The sequence below is a fragment of the Rhipicephalus sanguineus genome, chromosome 9 (genome assembly GCF_013339695.2).
Source record: "Rhipicephalus sanguineus isolate Rsan-2018 chromosome 9, BIME_Rsan_1.4, whole genome shotgun sequence".
NCBI classification, from domain to species: Eukaryota; Metazoa; Arthropoda; class Arachnida; order Ixodida; family Ixodidae; genus Rhipicephalus; species Rhipicephalus sanguineus.
In genome coordinates this window covers 41,389,154-41,409,660 of record NC_051184.2, presented here as the reverse complement: position 1 = coordinate 41,409,660, position 20,507 = coordinate 41,389,154, and positions in this window count along the sequence as shown.

Below are 20,507 nucleotides of genomic sequence, written 5' to 3'. Positions count from 1 at the left end.
TTAGGCTCAGAGGTTAACCTGAGTCGCAACTTCTGGTTTGCTACCCTACGGTAGAAGGAAAGGAAACTGAGAATAAAATGAAAGACTGAAAAGCGTGCAAAAAAAAAAGCCGTTGATGCCTGAAACGAAAGGCGCCTTCGCGCAAGTTTTTCTACAATACGAGAAGCAGTCCCGGGAAAAATAAAAGTAGAAAACATAGATAACGAAGAGTCGCGACAACGTGACCATTGCTTCGTGAAGCCATGGCGTCTTTGTTCTCCGAGTCGAACAGAGCTGTCCGTTTCTTCATGGCGGAAACAATCCCCACCACGGTGGTCTAGTGGTTATGTGGCTCGACTGCTGACTCAAAGGTCGCTGGAACGAATCCCGGCCGCGGCGGTTGCATTTTCGATGGCGGCGAAAATGCTTGAGGCCCGTGTAGTTAGATTTAGGTGCACGTTAAAAAAGCCCAGGTGGTCCAAATTTCACTGCGGCGTCTCTCGTAATCATATCTTGGTTTTAGGACGTTAAACCCCAGATATTAATAATATTATTATGACAGAAACAAAGGGCAGTCCACCACGGTGTGACAGTGCTCGACTGCTGACCCGCAGGTTTGAGCGACCATTTCCATGCAGCACGTCTCACCATGCGCCACTTAAACCTGTCTCTCGTAGAAAACGTAAAAGTATAGCAGCAACTTTCCTGCGAATCATCCGCACACCTACCGGAAACACCTTGTCTTCACGACATCCCTGGGGAAAACCCTCTTTTCTTCATATTGTCCATTAGCCTCTCCCTTTCGGAGCAAAAGCGCTTGCAGGAACAGATGTAGTGATGCATATCCCCAGCTTCATTGCGCTCAGTGCACAAAGGGGAAGGAGCACCCCTTGCTTTAAACAACCATGCAGGCGTGTAGGCCCATTGCGTTCTTACTCTATACAGCAGGGCTGACACTGCGCGACTAAGTCCTCTTGTGACACAACGCTGATGTGGCGAATTCGAGAACGTTCTGCCGCCAGACGCTAGCATCACTGAAAGACGTTACCGAAAAAAGGCATCAAGATAACATTCCAGTGAATACCTTTACATGTTGGTGTCAGCGGCAACGAAATTGCAGACGCCCTAGCCAACGAAGCACTTTCAAGAAAACCGACAGTCAGAACTCCCGTGAATGAGCAGTTACCCAAACTATCTGTAAGTCGCTGAGTCGTTGAAAAGTTCACTCCACAGTTCACTCGGCTGCAGCTTGAGAAACTCGAAGCCAATTACGAAACAACGAGACGGGACGAGAGGACGAGACGGCAGTCGGTAGTGCTAGAGGAGCGTGGTTCCCTCCGATGCGACGAATTGTAGCATGTCACAGTTGTATCTTAATGAACGCGCGTTCTAACCACTTGCGCGAAGAGAGCGAAGTGGCCGGATGACACTTTCGAGGCAGTCAAAATTAAATTATGTAATTTTATGCACCAAAGCCAAAATATTGCGTTGAGACACGCAGTACAGGAATGAACCACGATGTTCGATGACTCGGTCGACGTGCCAAGTTTTCTAAGACCAACGTCAAAAGTAAATTTTTTCTTTGCTCTAAATGAATATAACCAAAAAAAATCTCCTACGAATTCTGGGCCGGTGACCTTATTATCTTAATGTAAAATTGGAAAAGGACTGGCTATACAGAAATTAAGTAATTAATGACAGTCTAATTAGGATTGATTTATAGACCTCGCACAAACCAACATATTACTTCATTTTCTTCGTCCGAATGTAATATCGAGTGCCTTAGAATTCTACTGTGCGCATATGACACATTATCCGACAGTCGATTATAATTCGGGCCTGAAGGGATTAACTACAAGAGTGTTTTTGCATGTCGCTGCCGGGATCGAATTAACAAACGCGAGCTCAACGCCATGCAGAAGCCAATATGCATTAAGAAACTCCGAAAGATTAGGAGGGTACTCAATCAGCATTTTGTGTAACCGTCGTTTAAATTTAAAGGGCCTCTAAACCACTTCCGATTTCCAAGACGAGATAGGGGATCCTTCCTCGCCTTCACTATCCTTCCTACAGGCGCTATCTCTTCCTCGAAACATATTTCTTCATAAAACACGTGAATAATGCCAGCACTAAACGTTAAAGGGACACTAAAGAGAAACAATGAATTGGTTTAGATGGATAGATTGTGCCCTGAGAACTCCAGTGTCGTTGATTTCGCCATCTTATGTTTATTAATAGAGGAGAAAATCAAGTTCAAAGTTTCATTTTTTATTTCTCGCCGAAATCTTCCCGCGTGACGTCACGGATGTCAAAGTGTATTGTATTTTGGCGCCATTGGTTCAACAATGTTACCCCAAACTTGGTATGTTAAGTCTATGGCCTCCTCAGAGGACAATGTACTCCATTTTTACCGATTAAGAACTAGGTAGTCCCTAGTAGGCGCCGTCAAAACATGTGACGTCACGGCGAATGGTGCGGAAACTTCAAGGTGGCGTCGCCACCCACAATTTGTTTTTGCGCGTTTTCTCGCTTACTAAGCGTCTTCTCGCAGCAAGCGTGGTGTTTGTGGTATTGTGAAAGTGTATTTTACTAATATGAGAAAAATCGTTTTGCTCTTTAGTGTCCCTCTAAGTCTATCAGGATTTCCCGCTTTTCGGCTACACGCTGTTATTTCCGCTTGCGTAGTCGAAAACCCACAAAACGAAGTGAAAACAGTTGATCGAGCACGATAGTCGCGCCAGACGAGGAACAAGGGCGTGCGACCGCGTGGCAAAGCAGGGCAGGAGATAATTCACGGCTGATATCCCTCGTATATTGACGAATCGAGAGTTTATTTCTTCATGACGTCACGTGAACAGAGTGCTGGCGTCACCCATTGCGCCGAAAATACGGTAAACTCTGGGACAGAATGACACGTTCGTTCAGTGTACTTTCAGAGGTTTCACGACAATTGAAATAGACACCGACCACGAATGTTGACATAAAAGGAAGACGTGGCATTGTGAAAAGAAAAAGACGCCGACCAAGAAGGTCTTCTTGGCCGGCGTCTTTTCTTTCTACAATGCCATTACATCCCGACCAGACGAGATTTCGTCCAATTCTCGATTTCAAGAAAGATGTTCCGAGGTTCTTTAAGGGTACTTTAACTTCGCTCGGCCATCACGTATTATAGTTATGGCAGCAGCGCTGCGATTACCAATGTGACAGACGATGACTGGCAGGCCGTCTGCCGCGGACATGAAGAGCATTCAGTTGAGCAGAGCATAGACAGTCGATCGCATTTGGATGCAGGTGGCGGCGTGAGCAGTCCCCCTCTCACCCCTCCCCCCATCCCCTTGGAAACGCTAACCATGAAGAACCAGCGGCTTTGCGCAGATGAAGCGTTCGACGCCTTCCTGATGCGTCAGATAGTTCGCTGGGTTATTCGTTATTCAGGGGAGTGTGCTACCGCCCTGCCGACGCCGCCCAGTTTCATATCTGTGGAATGGCACGAAAGACCCGGAAGAGGTTCCAAATATAAAGAGGTACGATACTTTTTGCGGCCCCTATGTCTGTGTAATGCTCCGGGAATTCCTGACTGGTCGTTGCATTTGGATCTAGAGCACGTTCAAGTAACAGAATGCAGAGTTCGCAGCTAACCGTACCGTATATGGAATGTTATGATTGCTTTCGCACTTATTAATCGGTTGGTTTGAAGGCATTAACGGCTGTAAAGGGTCGGGGTTCGGCGAGTCTCGTTACGGTAGCTGGCTTCCGCCGTCCGTCCCCATAGCCGATGATTCCCAGTGAGGAGACGCGTTCTTTCAAGAAGGAACGTAAGTTTATTTACATGATGAAGTCAGGAGGTGAAAAAAAAGAGAAAAAAAAAAGTCAAGAGTCTTCGGCTTTTATAGCCCCGAGACCGTCACTACAGAAGCACAGGCAAACCGGTGTCCGCGTCTCCCGCCAATCCGGTGACCTGCCGTCCTGGCGTCCGGCCTCCCGAAAGGAGGCAAAAAGTCACACAATACACTCGCCACGCCCCGAAGAGTCGTAGGTGGGAAGGTCGGCGAGGAGTTTCAGTCCAAAGGGGAGTTGGGGGGTGGCGTGCCGATGACCTCCGCTTCCACTGCCGGTAATACTCGGAAGAAGCGTTGAATGATGGCTGCCTCGGGTGAAGGCCCCACCTGGGTTGATGGGAGCGTCTTCAACGGCGCAGTCCCACGCTGACCAAAACGCACGAAAAAGCCGGTGTGTCGAATTTTCCCAGGTTAATTTCACAGGTTAATTTTCCCTGCTGCGGTAGGGTAGAAGGCAGAAGTGGCTGGGTGAGAAGCTCTCCCGCAGCGCTATCTCACGCAGAGAACAACAAGCCAAAAAATTGGCCGCGTATCTGCGTGCTTCGCTGCAAATGTCGTCTAAAGACGATAGAAGAGGCGCTGCGTGAGATATGAACGCCATCTGGCAATACGTCGAGAAACGTGAATGCTGTGTTGCGGGCTGGTAGTCCCGGCGCAGCAGCAGGCGAAGACCGGCGGTGACCAACGCCACCGGCGGGGACGCCAGCCAGCCCGAACACGCGGTTTGGCGCGAAGCGCCGAAGCAGAAGAAACGTCCGCACTCAACGAGTACTCTCCACACACTCTTTTATATCCACGTCGCCTGGGTAAAGCAGGAATGCCAGAGCGGCGCCCCATGGCACTCGTACAATACAATACTGAACCGAAACCGAAACACAACAATGAGCTCGTGCAGAGGGAACGGAGGAAGCCAAGTTTCGGCGCAGTCGCATTTTCAGCGCAGCTTAAGAAACTAGGGTCTCTAGAATTACGTATCTATGTATTTTCTATTAAAGGAACACACCACCTAATACTTACCTAGTGATGTTGCGCCTCAGATGTGCGTAATGTTTGCTTTTTGATCAACAATGTACACAAGTATGAACCTAGTCAGCCGTTCATGATGGCTGGCCCTTGGGCAAGTGGTTCAACTTTGGCCGAGTGCCTGAATCGAGGGACGTGCCGACAAACAGAAAGACAGACCAAAATATGTCACGTAGGATGTATGCTCTGTACATAGTGTAAATAAATTTTTCTAAACAAAATTTCTGCGTTTAAGTTCCCCAAGAAAGACTGTCGTCTTTAAAAGGGGTCTCCGATTTCCAACGTCCTTTTTCTGGAAAATCCATCCACGGCGACCTGCCCGCTCGCTCGGCATAAGCAACTACAGGGAGAAGTGGCGTTCCATGTATCCGTCTAAGCGCCGATACGGGAAGGGAGACAGCATTCTGGCAAACAGCTGTACGCTGAATGGCGTCTGCCTCGATGAATTTTAAGGCCAAACGTAACATGGCCCAAAGCGACTCAGGATAGGGGAGACACTGTAGTGGAGGGCTTCGGACAATTTCGACCACCCGGGGTGCTTTAACGTGTTCTGGCATCGCACAGTACACGGACCTCCCGTGGGTCAGCAGCGATTACTGTGATGATTAAAATACGCGCAGATAACGTATTGGCCTTATCAGTAGGATGGAGCCACCTTTCTGTGTTCGAAGAACGTTGAGAGTTGTTTCCATGCCACTGCGTATTGCAGCATACGCATAAAGCACTCATTATTCACGAGAAACGTTCAGTAGGTGGAACCGCACTCTCGTGCCGATATAATAATGGTAATCATGATGATACTGTTGATTCCGGGATGTGTACATTGATGGGCGATTAAAACGCGATTCTGGGAACGCGTGCCTGCTGTCTGTGAGGGAGATGGTGAGGGTGAGAGCCTTCGTGACGCATGCTGACTGCGTCCGGTAGACAGCCGTGCAATCTGTTGTTCCGGGTGAACGTGAACAACGGCTTCATCTGAGATACTTGACCACATCAGTAAATCCGCATAGAGCTCGCATACGGGACAACGCAAAAACGTGAGAATACATGTACTTGGTCATCGTGCTTCCGTCCTCCCCGCTTGGTATTAGCATACGCCATATAATTTGCGCTATATTTTGATGTCCAGCAGTCTCAACTATATGAGTGACCTGTTTGTTTAGCGTAACGAAAACTGGCGCATATACTAACGCGCAGTGAGTACCCTCGACACATGCTTGTCCAGCGTAGCGAGATTTAAAGCGCGGGAAAGCGTTAATTGGGAACTGTTCATTCTGCAACACGAAGATGTTATTTGCTTAATCATTGAAGAAATGCAGTCACAGTGCTCGCAAGGGAACCCGCACTGTTGTTTTAACCCTGGTGTTTCCCATCGCTCTTTGCATTAGCACACATGAAGGAAAACTGCGACAAACTCCTCTCTCATGCAGTAGTCGTGCACGTCAGTACAGTGTCAACATAATATTACAGCCATCGGCGTGCGCAGCGTTTCTATCATTGGCTTCTTCCAAACTCCGTTATCTTCTTTCTCATCTCTCCTTTCCGGAAGCTTATTCGGGCGTTCTTTCACGCGTCCTGGCAATAGGTCACCTGCTCGTTATCTTATCTCATCTCCGGGTTCTTACGTTTGCCTTCCGGCTTAATGATGACAATGCTTATCGTGATTGCCCGACTAAGGTTAGCCTGTCTGGTCGTCTCGTTATATTGCCCGCTTTGCTGGCTATACATTTGAGGAACATTCGGTGTTTGTTAGATTCTTCGTGCCATGTCGGAATGTGAAGCCGCCGCTAATGCCTAGAGGTACTACGCTTCGTTCAAGGGAGAGAGAGAAAAGAGAAAAAAAAACGGTGAGGTTCAACAGACGAGTTCTCCGGTTGGCTGCTCTGCACTTGAGAAGAGGCAAGGCTGTGTTACGTAATGAAACAGGAGAAGTCTATGACGACACTACGAGCCCATTATGACCACGGCGATGTCCAAGTACTACACAACAGCCTAAAAACATTGTCCCAATAGCTCAAGCTTAAGAACATTGTCCCGAACTACGGCTAATGGCTACATAAGACGATAACGTAAGCTGATGAGGCATTGCGGGAACGAAAGACCAAAATGATTGCGCAAATGATGTCGGTAACAGATCAAAGGGCCTCACTATGCGTCCTTTCTTATGTACGGAGCCACTAAGTAACGCGAGAACTTCGGCGCTGACGCACGAAGCTACAATCCCAAACATCAGGAGACAATCCTGAGGTGGGTTGAGGAGGAAAGGGATGCCTACCGAGAGTAGAATAACCTTCGTCGCCCTCTTCTCGCTGCCCTTTTCCCTTCATTATGGAATAAGTAAGGTTTATTCTCTTTCTTTCAATGCTGGCGTCAAGAAACGAGCAAATATTGGGAGGCCGTCTCAAGGTCGATGTTTTGTGCCTACGTATCGATTAGCAAATCACTTTCGCTGTAGCAAGGTAGAGAACTGTGCTAGATGGTACGGTTCACTAGCGTACCCTGAAATTCTCTATGTATTCTCGTGCTTGGGTTTGTATGTGTGCGTGTATATATAAGTGTATGTCAACGTGAAAAATTAGAATTTTCGGGTGGGGGAGGGGGGGGGGGTTCGAACCCTCCTCCCTCGCCCTGGTTACGCTAGCGAACGCTAGTGTTATGGTTCAATTTCAGATTGAAGCCGCGCAGACAACGAAGACAAAGTTAGACGGACACACCAAGCGCTTATTCGCAACTGAAAAGTTTATTGGAAGAAAAACACAAAAGGTTGCAGAACTCAAGCCAACTGCGCAGTCACGAGAACATAGAAATCTTGCCAACATGAAAAACAAAGGAATAAATAAATAAAACGGGAAAAAGAAACTCGTTGACTAAACAAATTTTACATCTTGCAACAGTGCGTTTTTGTTATTTCGCTGCTTCAATCTAAAATTGAAAATGTGTTCTATATATGTTCTGTGCTGAGGAGATGCAGGAAAGACTCATACGGGTAAAAGCAGCGCAAGAAGATGGTAACATGAGAAGAATGACACAGGTCAGCGCCTGTCCTGTGTCATTCTTCTTCTCGTGTTGCCAACTTTTTTTCCGCTGCTTTTACCACCAAGAAAAACCAAGTAGCCCATTATGCACGCTATTGCAGACTAATATATAAATGAGAGAGAGAGAGAGAGAAAACGAAAGAGAATGAGAGAGACAGCGGTAACGCTGTCTCTTGAGTTGGAGCAGCCGTGCAAGTGAGCAACACTGTATTTTCCTGCTTACGCAGGAAAGCTGTGTGTTCAACATCTTGCTTGACGACCCTGTCGATATACCTCGGCTTACCAAGTGCGAATGTGTTTATCCAAGCCAAGACCTTTTAGAGTGCACGTCAGTCTTCGTGGAAAGCGTCAGGTTTTTCGCAGCTTCGGGCAGTCTTGAGAGACAGCCCTCTTAAGGGGGGAACCACGTACCGCAAGAGGACCCCAACAGGTTGGCACACTCACCTGTCAGCTTACGTCAGGTCACCCTTGCTGTGGCCGCTGCGCTTACAACGTTGAGGTGTTTTAATATCGTACTACGCGTATACAGCAGCCGCATTTAGTCTAGACTCACCGTCCGTCATTATCTGTCGGCGTGCCCACGCACGGGATGCGTGTTTGATCACGTATAGCAGCTAACGATAAAGCCACGATGGTGAAAGGCTGCTGGCAAGCATGCGTCAGAAGAAGGTTAATCCTGCTCGCGGTCGCTCTTTTCGATCAGTCCGCGTATATCCCTCGGCAAAGGAGGGACGCCACCTACAAATGCTCCGGAAAACCCTTCTCTCCACAGGCAACATTGTTGCTTGTACATAACTACTTCACAGAGTCCCCGTTACTTAACAATCCACCACCTCTTATTAGATCTTGCTCATTTCCTTGGGCCTAGCCGAAGGCAACAGCATCCGAGCGAGATGCAGTGACAGCAGTTCCGCGTGGTCGCTTCGTTGGGCGGCTTTTTGCGCTCGGACAGACCGTTGACAGCGCGTCGATAACAACCTGGCGTAATTAATAAGCTTTCGCTTGTTATGACTTGGTATTTGCTTGGGCTGGTCACGAGGTGAATGTGGCAAATCAATCAATCAATCAATCAATCAATCAATCAATCAATCAATCAATCAATCAATCAATCAGTGACGCTTTTGTTTGGGCCAGTTTGGGTGCCCGTTCTTTTTACCACTCTTCTTTGTACGTGTCTTCTCGCGTTGCCGTGCTAAGCGCCCATTCAGTCAGTCTTTATTAAAACGAAAACCTTAGGTGCCTCATTAAACAACACGAAAGTTGAGCGTCCGCGCCGGCGTCCCGCGTCGGGAGAACACACATGATGCAAAAAAAAAATCATCACGTGATGACGTCACCATATGACGTCACGTGATGAAGTCATCACATGACATCGTAGCTTCGTCAAAGGTGGGTCGATCACGGAGGCAGTGAACAACCAAGTGAGGTGCCTCCGATCCTGGAGGCAATGGAAAATCACGTTAGGTGCAGAAAGCTTTCGTAAGGTGGCGGGGCAGGATCAATATATCTAAAGTCACTGGAACGCTACAGTGACTTTAAATACTTCGACTGAGAAAAAAAAGATGGCTTTCGCCTTCGAGTCAGAATAATATCTGGGGTTGAACCTCCCAAAACCACGATATGATTACGAGGAATGCCGTTGTGGAGGGCTACGGAAATTTCGACCACCTGAGGTTCTTTAAGGTACCCCTAAATGTTCACGGGCCTCAGGTTTAAGGTTAACGGTTTAAGGTTCACGGTTCACGGGCCTCAAACATTTTCGCCTCCATCGAAAATGCGGCCGCCGCGGCCGGAATTCGATCCCGCGACTTTCGGGTGAGTAGTCGAGCGCCATAACCACAGACCACCGTTGCGGGGTTCCGCCTTTGACTCGTCTTAAATGAAGGCGTAAAGGACACTGTGAGCTTTATGTACTGTTCATGTAATCGAAAGTCAGATTGAAGTTAACCAAATAGAAAATGAAAAAAAAATTATTCGACACTCATCCCTGCCTACATAATCCCAGCTAGGCTTTGAATACCACGTTTAATGGCAACGAAATGACATGTATGTACACCGTGGATTATAATGTTAACTATAACGTTGATTATAATGTTGATTGTAATGCTCCGTGCCAGCAACGCGCAAAGCCATGGCCAGCGGTTAGTTCATGACGTTTTCTGAGGATAGTTCTGCGGAGGTCCAGGTTTTTCATCCGTGAAAACCGTCCTAAATACTAGGTCGGGAAAAAAATACCTCATGCGTCGTAGCAGGCATGGAAATAAGCAGCTTTGAACAAGGTAGCTCCCTCAACCGCGACACGTCGTCTAAAGTGCCGGCATTATTTTAAGCTCCTTTTAAACGTAGCTCTCTAATACCGCACGCTATAAAACGAGAGCCAGCTGGGTCGAAGCTCTCACGTTCACAATGGCGCAGTACAGTTTGAAAGTCTTTGCTTCACTAAAAGACAACAGAACAAAATATAACGTGACGATTTGGCAAGTGTTGAAAAAGAACTAAACGCGAGCGAATAGCAACAATGGCAAGTGCGCGAAGCGGTATTACATATGCCTCCAACGCCAGTTTCCTGTAGTGCGCCGCACATTTTTCAATGTTGCCCGCAGGCCGTAAAACACGGCTCCAAAAATAATCCTAATACTCGAGGTTTTAACGTGGAGCTTGTATTTCTGCGCCTGAAGCAGACGTTTGTGCCAACATATTTTTACATTTACAATTTTGTTGACTCCTTCATTTCTTCACGCGGGTAAGGAAATATAGAACCAGTCTGCTCTTTTTTTCTCAGCATCTCGCAACATGTTGTGATAGCGCTTTCTTTCAATGTGTTTCTGTTGTTCTATTTTAGCTTCACGGCGGTCATTTCGTTAAAGAGATGGATCTGTAAACATGTCGACTCACTGTTGCCTGCAGCGATACTCAGGACATTGCCAAGTATTTCTCAAAATATTTTCTTTACATAATTTTTGCTGTGCACAATTCTGGACAGCAAGATGAATTAACTTGGAGTGATGGGGTCGCTAATTAAATTTCTCTAATTAGATTTCAGGACTCGGGCTCCTTTGCGCAGAAGCAATGCAACGCCAGGTATATCAACACCTTAATAATAAACCTGTCACTCAAATTTAAGCCGAGAAGGTCGGAATGAGTGGTGCGATAACGCTCACACTGTCAGAGCAACAGCTATGCGCGTTGTCTTAAGTTGGAGACTCCGCATGCATCTCTCATCAGCCGCTCGAGACAGAATTATGAACGTGGTCCGCAACGCGCAGGCGACCGCTAATGCCTGAGACAAAAGGCGTCTTCGCGAAAGTTTTTCTTCATTACGTAAAGCAGTCCCGGGAAAAATAAATGCAGAAAACATAGATAATGAGAGGTCGCGACAACGCGATCAGTGGTTCTAGAAGCCTGGCGGCTTTGTTTTCCGAGTCGAACAGAGCTGTCGATCTCTTTATGGCAGAAACAAAGAGCAGTCCGCCACGGTGTTACAGTGCTCGACTACTGACCCGCAGGTCGCGGGTTCGACTCCGTGTTGTATGTGCCGTAAGATCAAAGGAACCAGAGATTACAGTCGAAATATATCGAAAGGCAGGTTGCATATAAGCACAGGTATCAGACGTGTGATAAAGAAGACGAAATTTTTGGAGATGATGCGAGGGTAATAATAAAAAATGTTGGGGTATTGCGTCCCCAAAACTACAATATGCGAGACGCCGTAGTGGAGGGCTCCTGAAGTTCCATCCACCTGGGGTTCTTTAACGCGCACCCAAATCTAAGCACATGGGCCTCTATAGCATTTCGCCTCCATTGAAATGCGGCCGCCGCGTCCGGGATTCGATCGCGCGACCTTCGGGTCAGCAGTCGAGCACCATAACCACTAGACCACCGCGGCAGATTTTCGTTTTGTCATTCTTCGCTCGCCTCTTTTACCAGTAACATTAAATCAAATTCCCGTTCATTGTGATGTCTGTTATACTTCTTACGACTCCTTCTTCCCTTAATATGCATCGTCGACTTACACTTCAATTTAGCACCTCGCATGTCCCCGTATCTGCCTGTTGGCTGCGCAGTATTTTTAGAAATATCTCAAAACAGCGCTCACACTTCTTCCTACCCCTACTGTTCGTAGAAAGCTTCATTAATAGAACGATATTGCAAATGTAACGAATGTAAAGGTTGCACCGCATGTAGAAGGCAGGCGGTGTCTGTGTGGTGTCACCAGAAAACTCTTGAAGTGGGTATGCGCCACAGGAATTGGGCAAGCCCCCCCTACCGTGCACAGCAGGTGCGAGTGTCAAACCAAAACGAATACGTGAAAAAGAGAGAAAGAAAGAAAGAAAAAGATAGAGAGAAAGAAAGCGATAGAAAGCAAGACGAAGAGAAAAATAGAAAGAAATAAAGGGAATAAAGGCATGAAAAGATAGAGATAGATATAGAAAGAAACAGGCACGAAAAAGAGATACAAAAAAACAGAGAGCAAGGCAGAAAGAGAAAGAAATAGAGAAATAAAGAGAAACAAAGAAAAAGAGTGAGAGGAGCATACAGAGACAGAAAGAGAGAAAGAAAGAAATAGAAAGAAAAATATAGAAAATGGAGATAGAAAAAACAGAGAGAAAAAGAATGAAAAAAAAAAAGAAGCACGGAAGGCCACCCAGCTGCGCTGTTCCTTCAGGCTTGGCGCCACTAGTGCGAAGCCGCCATAATTTATTTTTAAATTCTGCAAGTAGCGCGAATAAAGTTTCCTTTTTTTGTTTAGCATACCGTCCGGCGACCATTACTACCGGTACGTAACAGCGCGCTATAACGAACGGCGTAACCCAACACAGAGGCTTCGTATTCGGATTGCGCTTACCCCATCCGTGACTACTTTATGGGCACCTTATGGGCGCAAGACTATAGCGGCCCCTATGGTTCCTGGTGCCCACTTTGTGACGCCGCATTCCGCCTTGTGACAGTGACTCACCTTGCTGTGGACTTAGCCCATGACCTGTATTTAAGCCGTCTTCGCCACATTCGGGCCAGAGGCCTTATGCCTGCACTCTAAGAAAAAAAAGAGTCAAAAGAGGGTCACGGCCGCGTGACTCTCTTCGGGTGTCCATTTGACCCCTTTTGGAATGTACAGGCAGAGAAAGAGAGTTCGCAATTCGACTGGAGTCACGCGACTCTCCTGAAGCGCGTTTCGATTGGCGGCGCCGCCGTATACGCCATACATATCGCGCGCTTGCCCTTTGGCGCCGTTGTGGCGCGTTGGCTCGACGACGGAGGCGAGGCAACGCGCCACAACGGCGCCGGGGTGGCGTGCCGCTTCTGTTTTCATCTCTGTCTCCTCGTCTATTGGAATGCGCTGCGTGTTGGTTGCGCGGGTTGTGTGTCTGTTCATGCGCGTCTTCGGTGGTGTTGGTGTTGACACCGGCTCCGTGCACGAAGTGACGCGGTGACGCTTGGAGGAAGCAATATTCGTGGAGCTGCGGACAGGAACAACGGGCGCCAGTTAACGGTGAGTGTACTGCTTTCGTAGGTACTAATTATACAGCTTTAGCTGGGCGTCTGCAGCAGCTCAGCGGAAGTTATCTGCCAGCCATTTCCAACAGCAGCCTGTGTCCGCAGGGCTGTTGCGGATGCCCAACTAAAGCTGTCCGTTAACGAGTTGCCACCGCTATGCGCGTTGCTGTGCAAGCTCCCTTATAGTGAGCGATGCAAACAATTATCAAGGGTCATTTTTTGCTGATCGCACGTTGTGTCTGCGCTACTGAATGTGCAAGATGTCGTTTGAGATGCACTTTAGTCTACTTCATAACATTTCCATCGACCTTGAGTGTGTAGCGTGCTTCGGCGCGTGGGAACGTGAAAAAAAAAAATGCCTGTGTACAGAACGCTCAGACGCACTATATATAATGGTTTTTGTTGGCTTAAAGACGGTAGTTTGAGGTGCAGATATAGTACGGTGCTTCCAGAACGTACGCGGTCATTCAAGTTGGACACACTTCACCGGTAAAGTGAAAAAGCTCTAGACTTTCGACGGCGCGCGTTGGTGCGGCTGCGGCCGTGCACTCTTCCCTCGTTTCTGTTTGCTGTTTTCGTGATTTGCATACACTGCGATGACGTTGGGCGTTATTACAGAATCGAGTGAGTGTGCGTGATTGTGGGAGCTATGTGCGGTAATTCTAAAATATGACATGTCTGATCTCGACGTCAAAAAACTTGGTTCCTGACCATGCCTGTTTGCATTTGTTGTTTTGTTGTTAGCCTTTATTATGTCTGTGTGAAACACTTATTGTGTAGGTTTTGCAAACCTTTACTGCAATTTCATTTTCTCATCATAATATCACGTTCTGCTTTTCAGATACCGTTTTTCATGGTGCTCACGCTGGACAGGAGCGACAACCTAGCAAGCCACAAGTCTGATGCCTCAAGCCGTCACCACTTTTTGATTTATTTTTAATCACAAGGAATAAATATGGAAACATGATGGCGATTTCTGCTGTTCATTTAGCACCGTATGACACTGTGCACATCACAGTCACACATTTTGGTTGGCTATACTCATAGAAGCATGTAAATGAGGAATACCCAAACTTCTTAATTGGAAATCACAGACCATCTTTTCGCGCTTTCTATATAACTTTGCTGGAAAATATGTGTTGTTTTGACGAGTTTTATTAAAATAATGCTGAAACTGAACTATTCTTTTTTTACAGTCGCTGGGCAGAACGGCAAGTATTATTGGACTTGCTTAAAATGAATACTCCACTATTTTCAACAGTAGTCGCGCAAAAGTAGAGCAAGGATCAAATGAGTAGCTTAAAATACTTGTGGAGTCGCTTGATGCTTCGGTGTGGGTCTCTTGACCCCCCTAGGAGCGTTACTGGCAAGAGTCGTCTGACTCCCTATAAGTGGTAACGTGATCCTCCCGATGAGAGTCTTTGCACTCTTCCTAGATGATCAGGGGACTCTCCTAGAGCGAGCCGACCCTGACCCACCAAGAGAGTCACCGTGACTATTTAAAGAGAGTCGTATACGTGGCAAGTCAGAACTCTCTGAAAAGAGTCACGCATACTCTTTTTTTTCTTAGAGTGTGGCCGACCACCCGACCTTTATGGTTAGATTCATGGACAATTTCACCGCGCTTTCTTGGGGCACGTTGGCACGTAGTCAACCGCTAATTATGTGGCGCTATAAAAACGATGGTACGCTGACACATTAAATAAAAACCCCTTTCGCTATTATGATTTTCATTTGATGTTTCTTCGTTTTTTTCAGGCCAACGTCACAAACCTTCTCGCTCGTAAGTGTTCTTTGCGATTGGCCGACTGCCTTCGATAATAAGAAACAGCATCAGGATTGGCGGAAATCTTGTATAACGAACAATTAATCTGTGAAATGCTTTTTGGAATACAGGCCCATGCTCCTATTCGAGCCAAATAATTTTGTTCAGGTGACTGTTGGAAGCATACCTGAAAAGTTTAAGGGGGCAGTTCAGCTGCCCCAATAAACCGTAAAGGAAACTTCTGACTCTTCTCGCAAATCGCACACCCATCCGTCATAAATATTTGCAGTTTCACACGAATGTGACAAATCACACCGCCATCAGCGGGGCATCGCGCCGCGCTGTTTTCGCAGCAGGTCTCGAGGGGAAACCTTCGCGAGGTGCTTTAGCAAACGTTTCCCTGTGTCGACTGGTTGCCTACGACGACCAGCAGGCTCTCTCACGCAAGTCTCCTCTGCTCACATAGCATATTTCTCGCGTTTGCCTTGCTCGACGCTGCGGCAGAGTTTAATTGTGAGGATGCGGTGAACGTGCTGATGACCTTTCAAACGCACAGGCATGATAGGCAGCAGGCTGTTCAAGAGTTGCTCTTGCGGATTAGTGCGTTCGAAGCTGCAAGACAGTCTAGAGTTTAATCTACCTATTTTTTTCCCGAGCGTATAACTAAAATCTAGGCCCAACTGATTTTAGCGTGACTGCACTGCACGCACTCGCGCGCACGAAAGAAGACTGAAAAGCAACCAAGGTTTACTGCATAGGGAACCGAAAAGCTTGCTGCACTGTGCTCCACAGCTGTCTCGACCTCGCACTTGTGTGCCCTCCTGAAAATATCACACACAAACTTGGCCACGCCCTCAATACTTCCGTGAAATATGACTGACCCTTATGGCATCGCTCGTAGCTACGCCTGGAAAACGTTGATCGCAGCGCTCTCGATAACCCTGTTATGTGCTAGTGATGCGGCGTTCGACACTTGTGGCAAGAAAGCAGGTACGCATATTTGGGCAATTTCCTCCTTGCTTTACCGGTTGACATTAAATAACTGTTTTTCCTTTGTCACTAAAACTCGTATACAAGTAACGGAAGCGGATGCTTCTCGTTCGAGCCTACTGTTGCTCATGAGAAACCGTAATTCGTTCAACATTTCGAATATATTTGCATATTTAAGATTATAATTAGTTAACCATGTTCAGTATGAACGGCAGTAATATCGTCGAAAAATTGACATGGAGGAATGAGCGTAGTCTCCCCTGCATAAAGATATATGACAACGCAAGCTTAGACACAGTATTGAGACATTACAATATCTCAGAACAACAGTGAACGTGATTCCGGAAACTCGGGGTCTGTCGTTTCACATTACTGCAAGGTAGACCCGACTAGTCTGCGATCTGTTAGCTGCAACTGATCTTCGTAGAAGCACAGATTATGAAAGAAACACTTACAGGGTGTTACGTTGTTTTTGTGCTCGTTGTTAACAACGTGCACGTTGTTATCAACGGGTGTCCGAGACGTCGCCACGGACACTCAAGACAGGACGAGGCCATTTGCACACAACATTTAATATACACACTGAAAACAAGCGCACAACACTGGCCGAAACCGAAAATGATCATACACTACTCGACTGCGAAACCAAAGCCCTAACCGAACAGTTCCTAACTATTGTGACGAAACGAGGCAAGAACGCAGGTCTCACCAGGGATCATGGTGGTTGACAGGTCATGGAGTGGAGCACGTAAATCAATTGGCGGATTAGTATCCCGAGGCTGCTGATTAAAGTGGAAACACCGACGCCGTAGCCGCCGGACACCCATGCGAGAGCTCGGGCCCGAAGCGCCGACAGCTCCATGCGTCCTCGGGCACAGGACGTCTCGCAGCAGGAACACGTCAGAGACGCGCGGCCATGGCCAGCTAGTACGCGGCAGGTAGCTCCGGGCTCGGCTGGTCACCAAGGCTCGGGTCCAGAACCCGACAGCCGAGTAACGTGGCCAGTCTTCCTGACTGCTTTTCTCTTCCCCTCCTCTCTCGCCCTCACGCTTCGCCCTTTTGCTTCCTTTCGCATACCGTGGCCCTTAAAGAGACCCTGAAACACTTTTTATGCATGGTCAGAAAACGCTGCCGATCGGTAGTCGAGCCAAACATTATAGCAAATCACGCGGCTGGAATTTACAATTAATTCTCAAAGTCAGCTAGAAATCGCTCCCTCTTCTCTCTAGAAATGATGTCATATACCCATATTACTGCGCCATATACCCGAGTCCACGGCCGATGGCTGATTGCAGCATGGTGAGCTGCATAGTTACCGTGGCTGCCTAGGGATGCCGCCACGTGCCCACGCGCTCGCTCGCGGTCACACTGTAAGCAAGCCGCGCGATCCAAGAAAAAAATGAAAAAATAGCGCGCTGACGAAGGGACGCATCTTCTTTCACCTTTATCATTCCCTCCCTGCGTAGCTTTCAGCGCATTCGCTGGCACGAAAGGAGAGAGAAAGCGCTTAAAGCGTGTGTCAAATCCCTATAACTCCGCTCGTATTTGACGTATTCTAAAACTTTTTGCCGTAGTGGATTCGTGATGTAATAAGCTGTTTTAATGAATCTATTAGACGATTACTTCGAAAAGTGTTTCAGTGCCCCGTTAACTATTGCCTACCTTCTGGCATCCAGAATCATTCTGGGTGCCTCCCATGATCTCTGTGGCCTTTTCTGATTTGTGCTTGCTTTCGTTTATTATTTTATTTTTCCAGCACTCATGCTAGTTTTGTCGTCGTCTTCTTCCACTCCATCTTGTCACAGCGCACACTTTGAACACCTGCGCATGTCACTCATCACACAGGGAGACTTGAACAGAGATTTGTTGTGTAGCGAGCTCTAGAAAAAGAAAATTCGACGTTATACAATGTAATACCCTAAGTAGCAAGCGTACATGGCTTCAGTGGCTTAAAAGATGATTGATGTAAATTGATATTTCAAATATTATTAGTCGTGCGAAATAGGAAAGTGCTCTACTGCAGCCTCATTTATTGTAAAGAGCCTGGGTTGCCGCACTCCCTTTCCATTAGATTTAGTGAGAGATAAAAAAAGCCCAAAAGATGGAAGCCCTACGCCAACGACGATATGCTCGTAGATCTCTTAGAGGTGCGAGCGCTTGGTTTTGGAGTTTGAACAACCGTGTCGTAACTCGTGACTAACCTAGCTAAAGCTTAGCAACAACCATACTCAACAAAATTACACTTCAGGATTTTCCCATTTCGCTATTTCAAGCCTTGCGCGACTTAGCTCAAACTTCGCCAAATTTTTCTGGTATAAACAACGCTTGACCTGTCATTTATGTTCTTCATGCATTCATGTCATGACATATCAGTTTTCACTATATTAAGTTAACGAAACGGCCGCGACAGCACCAAGACCGCGGCATGTAAATGATACCGTACATGACAAGCATGCCATGAGTTTCATGTTACCACCTGCCATTTATATTCGTTATACACTCATGTCACATCATATCACTTTTGATACATGCTATGTTGACGAAACGGCATCGAGAGCATCATGAGCGAGGCATGTAAATCATGCCACACATGGCATGCATGTCATGTTTTCATGCTACCACCTGTCATTTATGTTCAGCATACATTGATGTCACACCATACCAATTTTGGTACGTGTCATGTTCACGAAACGACCGCGAGCGCCCGAAGACCGTGTCATGTAAATCATGCTGTACATGATATGGATGCCTTGGTTTGCGTATTACGACTTGTCAGTTATGTTCGTCATACACTCTTGTCACGCCATAGTGCACTTTTGATATATGTTAAATTAACTAAACGATCGCGAGAGCACCAAGACCGTGGCATGTAAAACATGCCATACATGACATGCATATCATGAGGTTCATGTTACCACCTACTATTTGTGCTCGGCAGACATTCGTGTCACACCATACCGATTTCGGTACCTTTCATGTTAGCAAACCGCCCGCGAAATCACCAAGAGCGTGGCATGTAAATCATGCAGTGCAGGACATTACTCTCATGATTTTATGTTGGGCATGCAGTCATGTCCCACCATACAAATCGTGATACATGCCGTGTTAATGAAACGGCAGCAAGAGAAATGAGCATGGCATGTAAATCATGCCGCACATGACATGCATGCCGTGATTTTCATGTTACCACCTGCCATTTATGTTCGGCATACACTCATGTCACACAATACCAGTTTTGATACATGCCATGTTAAGAAAACGGCTGCGAGATCATCATGAGCGTGACACGTAAATCTTTCAGTAAAGGACATTACTGTCATGATTTTCGTGTTACCACCTGTCATCAGTCATGTCCTACCATACCAGTTTTGATACGTGTCGTGTTAACGAACCAACCGCGAGAGCGCAGAGAGCGTGGCTTGTAAATCGTGCCATATATGACATGCGCGTCATGATTTTCATGTTGCCTGTCTTTATGTTCGTCATAGACTCCTGTCATTTTGGTATATATCCAGTTAACGAAATAGCCACTAGGAAACGAAGTCGTAGGCGGATAGATAGATAGATAGATAGATAGATAGATAGATAGATAGATAGATAGATAGATAGATAGATAGATAGATAGATAGATAGATAGATAGATAGATAGATAGATAGATAGATAGATAGATAGATAGATAGATAGATAGATAGATAGATAGATAGATACGTTTAAAGTGGCAGAAGATCACTAAGGAATTCTTCCCGTTTGAAAGTGTACAAATGTCATCTGGGTCTCAGGAAGAGGGTGAACATTACTTATGATTCTCTAACCTAGTTTATAACCACTTCTCATGTTTGCGTTTACTGTTAGCTGTAGCACGGCCGTTGTTGGGAAAGTGCGTTTTCATCCAACGGCCGTGGCTGTAGATTTCTGCGTGCCTCGCCCTATTAGCGTCGTCCCAGCATTCGCTATCTTCACGAGGGTAGCGATGCGGCCTTGCTGGTAACACATCTTCAGTAGGCAGCCTTGCAGCACAAATAGAAGACGCGCTGTGTGTTCATGTGTGCCTACAATTGTCCCATCTTTTATGTGCGCTACAAAGACATAGTTCGACAGGTTAATTCAATTTGTACATTAAACGCTATTGCACGTACTGCAACGAAGCAAAATGCCCCGCCTTAAGATCTTGTTTAACATAGTGGTTTAGCGCTAAAAAAAAGACAGACACATGTGAGAGACACATTTTTAGCGCTAAACCATTATGTTCAGTACTCACCAACTCGCCCAACAACAAGTTCTTATTAAGATATTGTTGTTCTTAGCTCTTGTATTTGCCCGCTGTCTGATTTCTGCCCTTAATTAATCTCCGTTTGTTTTTTTCTGCATTCGTATACCAT